The 6,418-nt window shown below is 41.9% G+C and overlaps 1 protein-coding gene across 3 annotated transcripts in view; it reads left to right on the top strand.

Moving 5' to 3' along the window:
- HSD17B12 (hydroxysteroid 17-beta dehydrogenase 12) overlaps positions 1-6,418 on the top strand; it is a 173,215-nt gene that overhangs the window by 88,152 nt on the left and 78,645 nt on the right. The gene's annotated exons all lie outside the window — the stretch shown is intronic.

Here is a 6,418-nt window from a genome sequence, read left to right as displayed (position 1 = left end):
TCTTAAACCAGCTGGAGTCCGTACCATTTTAAAAAGTTTCCAGTTTGGAATGTGAAATCAGTCGACAACATTGTTTTTATCAGAATGCTCTGTTAAATACCAGGCACTACAAAGAGAACACGATCTGTGACCATGGATTAACTGTTAGGCAACCTGGATCCGCTTCTGGTCTTCCCCTGAGAACCTTTGGCACCTGAGACCCCTGATGGTCTATTGTACTTTGTGTTGGACAGATATATTCACATCTATGATGTTGATAATATCTGCTTTCTATAACTTAGAGGATTATAGTACGGATCAAAGAAGATAATATACTTGAGGAATTTCTGAATGTAAGGGGAAAGCTTAAATTTCATTATTTGCCTTTCCCAGTATAATATGTTAATTGCTTTCTTGGGAGCTAAGTGAGAAGTATAATTACTGTTGTCTTCCCTGGTGGCTTAGCAGTGAAGAATCTGCCTGCCAATGCAGGAGACACAGGATGAATTCCTGGGTTGGGAAGATCCCCTGGAGAAGGAAATGGCAACCCACTCCTGTATTCTTGCCTGGAGAATTCCATGGACAGAGGAGCCTGGTGGGCTACAGTCCATGGGGTCCCAGAGAGTCAGACCCGACTGAGCAACTTTCAGTCACTAAGTCTTATTTCTTGGTGGCATTTGGTATTGAGGAACAGGAGAGGATGAAAGGGAGATAAAAGATCTCTTGCTTTTCAAGGTAACTCTTCATGGCAGTGACACTGTGGTCATTACTGAAGCTTATAAAGCAAAAAGGAAATGTTGCTACAGAAGAATATTGGCTGAGGGCCCAGTTCTGTGACTGCCAGGGGTCTGCCTGAGTTTATTACCTTTAGGATACATGAATTGATTTCCTCAAAACGACCAGTGAGTCTTCCTAAAAACTTGGTTGAAATACATATAGAGAGACATGGACTTTATTAATGACAGACACATTATGTCTTTATATTTTACATTAAATTGTATGACATTCATCAGTTGGAAAAAATTCAAGTGCTCATTTTTTGCTTAGAAATAATTGAAAAGTATAGTAAATACAAGTAAATAAAGTTTACTTCTTGAGGATTCAGCATTCAGTTAGTTGTCTAATTCAGTCCATTAATTCCCTGTGATACTATGATTTTGTCATAGACTAGGATTGGCATGGAATTTAAAGTGTTGTATCAGTTTAACACATTAGGAATAGAATTTCTTAGCTTCAAAAAATAGTCTCGTTTTAAAAGAACTGTTGTTCGGTCATTCCCTGTCCCTCTCACCTTGCTTTTACTTTTCCCCCCATGGCATTTATTACCAAATAAGATGAGTTATATTTTTGCTTGTTTCTTTCCTGGTTGCCCCTACCCTGCAATAAACTCAAAGCTCCAAGATAAGCAGATTAGTTGGGTCATGGCTAACATTCCCACATATAAAAGGCACTCAAGAAATATTTGTTGAATGAGTGAGTGAATGTCCATAGTATTAACTGCCTTATAAAGAGACTTTGGAGGATATGCTTTATTTAGTTTTTAACTGGAATATATAGTTGGTTTACAATCTTGGATTAGTTTCTGCTGTACAACCAAGTGAATGAGCTGTAAGTATACGTGTATTGCCTCCTTGTACCTGCCTCCCGCCCCAGCACCCCCGTCCCATCCGTCTAGGTCAACCACAGAGCACCAAGTTGAGCTTTCTGCACTATCCAGTCGGTTCCCATTAGCTGTCTGCTTCACACAGCGCAGATACCTCAGTCCCAGTCTCCTATTTCTGGAAGGTATGCTTTTTAGATGATTTAACTCCCCAGATTTGAATGAAGTCATCAACAGGAGACTAGCTAAACTCAAGGTGTTACGGGCCATGTTTCCAGATATTCATACACTGAGAGTTTCAAAAGTACAGTTATGGGTTAGGTATAGCAATAAACCTCAGCATGGCAAGAGTCATCCTAAAACTGAAAAAAAAAAAAAAAAAAAAGTTGTTATTTTGTTCCTCACAAAAAATGTGGATCTAAATGGAAGGCTTACCAGCCTCAGTTAATCCGGAAGCAGCACCTGACGCCATCAAGAGAGAGTGGGACTGGAAGCAGGATGCCTTCTCCAGCACTGCATCCATCCCATCCGGTCTCTTGACAGGACTTTCTGGCATTGGACGAGCTATTTCACTTCAGTTTAGAATGGAGACAGTCCTAGCACAGCGTTCTAGGACTGTGGTGCGAATTCAGTGAGACGATTCATGGAAAACACATGGGCCTGGCACGTGCAAGCTCTCAGAGGTCACCATTGTGATTTTGTTAGAGGAGCCCGTGAGATGAGAGAAGCAGACCACGAGAGTTCCGCATTGTCAGAGGAGTGTGTTCTGCTCTGCTACTGAATATGGAATCAGGTTGTAGGCGGACCTCAGTGGCCAAGGGGTGGGGTACCTAGAGTGGCCCGCAATAGTGCATTCGTGCTTGCTGCTAAAGAGTGCTGGCCAGGGTAGGGGACGGAGAGAATCCATGTGCATGTGAGTCTAAGACAGAAAGCTTAAATTCAGTTCAAAAGGAAACTCTTGGAGAACTGACCCAAGATTTAGAAGCTGAGACCTGATTTTGTCTGAATATTCAGAGTAAATACACCTTTCAAGGGTAAACTTGCATGAAATCAACTTTAAGAGGCCGGTAAACAAAATGACAGAGGATGAGATGGTTAGATGACATCACTGACTCAATGAACATGAGTTTGCGCCAACTCCGGGAGATGGTGAAGGACAGGGAAGCATGGCATGCTGCGGTCCATGGGGTTGCAAAGAGTCGGACATAACTGAGCGACTGAACAGCAGCAAAACAAAACTGAATGTCCAGTTTTATTTGTTTATTTTATTTATAGGAAGTGTAACTATGGTGACAGCTAGGATACTCATCAGTGTCACTGCTTCCTGTTGGCAGATGTAGAGAGGAAGGCAAAATAAAGCCAGAAGTTCCCTTCGTGAGCGTGCCGTCTATTGCCCAGAGAGTCTGTGTGTTTAGGGGCATCAAGTGAAAAGTCTGGCATTTCCATTTCCATGAAGGGAGCAACCTTGCCAGGATACCTCGCATTTGCTGCCTCTGGTCAACCTCCCTCACCCAGTGCCTGGTGAACCTTTCCAAAACTTGTCTTAGTGACTCTCGTTTTCCTACTGCAGGCCTCCCCAGCATTCCCCTCTCTTCTCCTCAACACTTTTTTTCCTTATGTGGTATACTGCTTGCAGCTTGGCTCTCTTTATAGTTCTTGTAGACCTGGGAGCGAGTCTTGACCAGAGGAGTTATTTTTTTTCTTTTAAAATGACAGAAATGCTTCTGGCTTTCTGAAATTCATCAACTAATTAATTCAGACTGTAAAAAAGCCAAAGGTGTGGAGAAGAAAATGGCAACCCACTCCAGTATTCTTGCCTGGAAAATCCCATGGACAGAGGAGCCTGGTGGGTTACAGTCCATGGGGTCGCAAAGAGTCGGACACGACTGAGCAAGCAGCTGGTCATTTTGAGGGGAGGAGATGGTCCCAGAAAATTTGAGGCGCTCGCCAAAGGCCCCAGAGCTTTTGATGGCAGAGCCAGAACTATGGCAAGAGGACTCCCAGCTGCCAGGCCTCTTGACCCTGGCCTCTCTCACCAGATACCCACGTGGAAAACTAGAATCTAAAGTATGCCCAAGGGCTTCCCTGGTGGCTCAGTGGGAAAGAATTCAGCTGCCAGAGCAGGAGGTGCAAGTTCCATCCTTGGTCCGGGAAGATCCCACAGGCCTTGGAGCAGCTAAGCTACTGTGCCACAGCTACTGACCCCGTGTACCACAACTCCTGAAGCCCGAGAGCGCTCGAGCCCTTGCTCTGCAACGAGAAGCCAGCAGTGAGAAGCCCACACACCACAACTAGAGAGCAGCCCCTGCTTGGCGCAGCTAGAGAAAAGCCCACGCAGCAGTGAAGGCCCTGCACAGCCATAAATAAATAAAATCAGGAAAAAGAAAAAAAAAAGCCGAAGTTGATGTCTTTTTCTCCTGTACCCAATTTAAAAACACAAATACCCTGACCGTTCTACATCTAGGAACTTACCTTACAGAAAAACTCAAGTAGCTAACTGCATGAAGATTTAGGTGCAGGATATTCAACGCACGTTGTAGTAGTGAGATATGAGAAATGATCCACATGTCTATCAGTGACTCCCTAATCCGCTCTTCTGTTTGATTAGAGACAGGGCCCCGCCTCTCAGTGGAGATGGTAGGCCCTAGATGGTTCTGTGTTAACGGATCAGCTTCACCGCAGGGCAGTGGGAACATAAGCCACCTCTTCTTGGCCAGTGACTCCTTCCAGACCTTGATGCGGATGATCAGAGCAGCAGTCGTGTGATTTATTGCCTGTCTTGACCACAGTGACCGACGTCCATGAATAGTCCTGAATGCTTTGACTCAGTAGGGCTCCTTGATGTGTTACTCAGCGTTTTCTTTTATGACTTCATGCCTTTGTCTGTTGCCTATGTTACAGTCTTTCCCAAATCTCACCCAGACCACTCCCAAGGTGGCCTTAACTAAACTACAAATATCCTTGCCTTGGATTTGATTTATTCTACATTCTTTAGTTGTGTATGTATGTTTTTTTCTTTTATTATCATGGCTTTGGCTGGGGGAAGGGTCTTGGAAGCTGGGGCGGGCATATGTGAGGGAGCAGCCTTAGTTGCAGCCATCACTTCCTCTGGTCAAATGGCTTTTCACTTTGATGTTAACATAAACATTCTGTAGTTTCCTAGGTCCTTATTTTGTCTCTCTTTTTTTTAATAAAACCTTGGTGACCTATAAAATCCCTCTGCATTTGTTGGCTTCTCACATTCTGTTTCTTATAGCTTGCCAGGTTACACTCCCCCTCTCTAGTACAATGAATTCTTTAGATCTGTGCCCGCTCATACTGTGTTTTGAATGGCTCATTAAATTATGGCCCAGAAATTCTATGTAATTAAAAATATCTCTCAGTAGGTACTGACCTGAAAGGCCATCTTTATTTAAAAAACAATTTAGAGACTAACATATTTAGAGAAGGTCTGGTCTTACTGTTGTTTAAAAGAACAAAAAACCCAGCCTGCCAATGCCACATATATACAAATAAAAAAGTAACAAAACTCAGGAACCAACTCTGTGTGTGTATATGTCTATATGCATCAAAAAAAGATCTATAGGATAACAGACCATTCACAGTGGTTATTTCTGGGGAGCTGTTAAACCAAAAACATTTATTCTTTTGAGGGTAATGACCGCTTTGTGATTCCAAATAAAAACCTTATTTCTATAAAAAATATGTACATATACAGGGTATTTTGCCTACAAATTTAGGGAGTTCAGGGACTCTTCTAATAATTTTTTTGACTCAACCCGTGTGTTTTGGTATTACAGTCTAATATCCATCTTAGTTGGTCTGTTTTTAAGTACTGAGAAAACACTTCATCTTTGCCTTTATGATATATACATTGTAATAATATGTATTGAACTTCTACTATATTGCTTTGAAGCAACAGTAAGGGTAATAGAAATGATATTGCCTCTGTCTGCTGCAGAGAAACTTGTTAATTAAAAGGTTTAACTCATACCTCCTTGAACTTTTTTTTAAAGGCCCATTCTATACAAATCATTCTAAAGTCTAGGAAGCCAGTTTTATTGTATATTAAGTGGGACCAACATGTTTTATGAACAAATTTATGATATGATTAGTTACATTTTTTACATGTTAAATACATACTTTACAGTAAATTGGGTCCTTAAGACAATCAGTATTTGGGAGCATAATTTTACTATTTTAAATTATTATAGAGGCTAATGGTATTATATGTTTGTATATTTATTTTATGTTATTGGGTTTAGCTATGATTGATTTTGGTACCAGAAATTCCAATTATAAAATTGTTTCTGTGGGAAAATGGAATCTATTTTCCAGTATCTGTTTAGTGTACTTTCTGGAAATGCTTTGAGCAAAGTATGTGGAGTTGTTTATATGTTTTTAGCATGAAACTCCATAGGTAACCAAGAGTCTGTTTTGCCCTTCACAGCTCAAATATTATTTCATACTCTTAACCTACCAAGGCAAGGCCCCAAATAAAGCTACCCCTTCTTAAACTAAGAAACTACAGTGTTTCATCAGCCTTTATTTCACATTATGTATCAAAGACATTTGTGCATCTAAGATGATGTTGTTAAGTTGTGTCTGACTCTTTTGGGACCCCATGAACCACAGCCAGCCAGGCTCCTCTGTCCATGGGATTTCCCGGGCAAGGGAGTGGGTTGCCATTTCCTTCTGCAGGGGATCTTCCCGACCCAGGGATTGAAGCTGCATCTCCTGCATTGGCAGGTGAGTTATTTTCCGCTAAGCCGCCTGGGAAACCTGTATGTGAGATACTTGGACACGTTTGCAATGTTCCAGGCCTTGGAGGACCCGGGC

This window comes from Odocoileus virginianus, chromosome 10 (assembly GCF_023699985.2).
Source record: "Odocoileus virginianus isolate 20LAN1187 ecotype Illinois chromosome 10, Ovbor_1.2, whole genome shotgun sequence".
NCBI classification, from domain to species: domain Eukaryota; kingdom Metazoa; phylum Chordata; class Mammalia; order Artiodactyla; family Cervidae; genus Odocoileus; species Odocoileus virginianus.
Note: the sequence above shows the minus strand (reverse complement) of the source record. Positions and strands in the feature narration are given on the sequence as shown.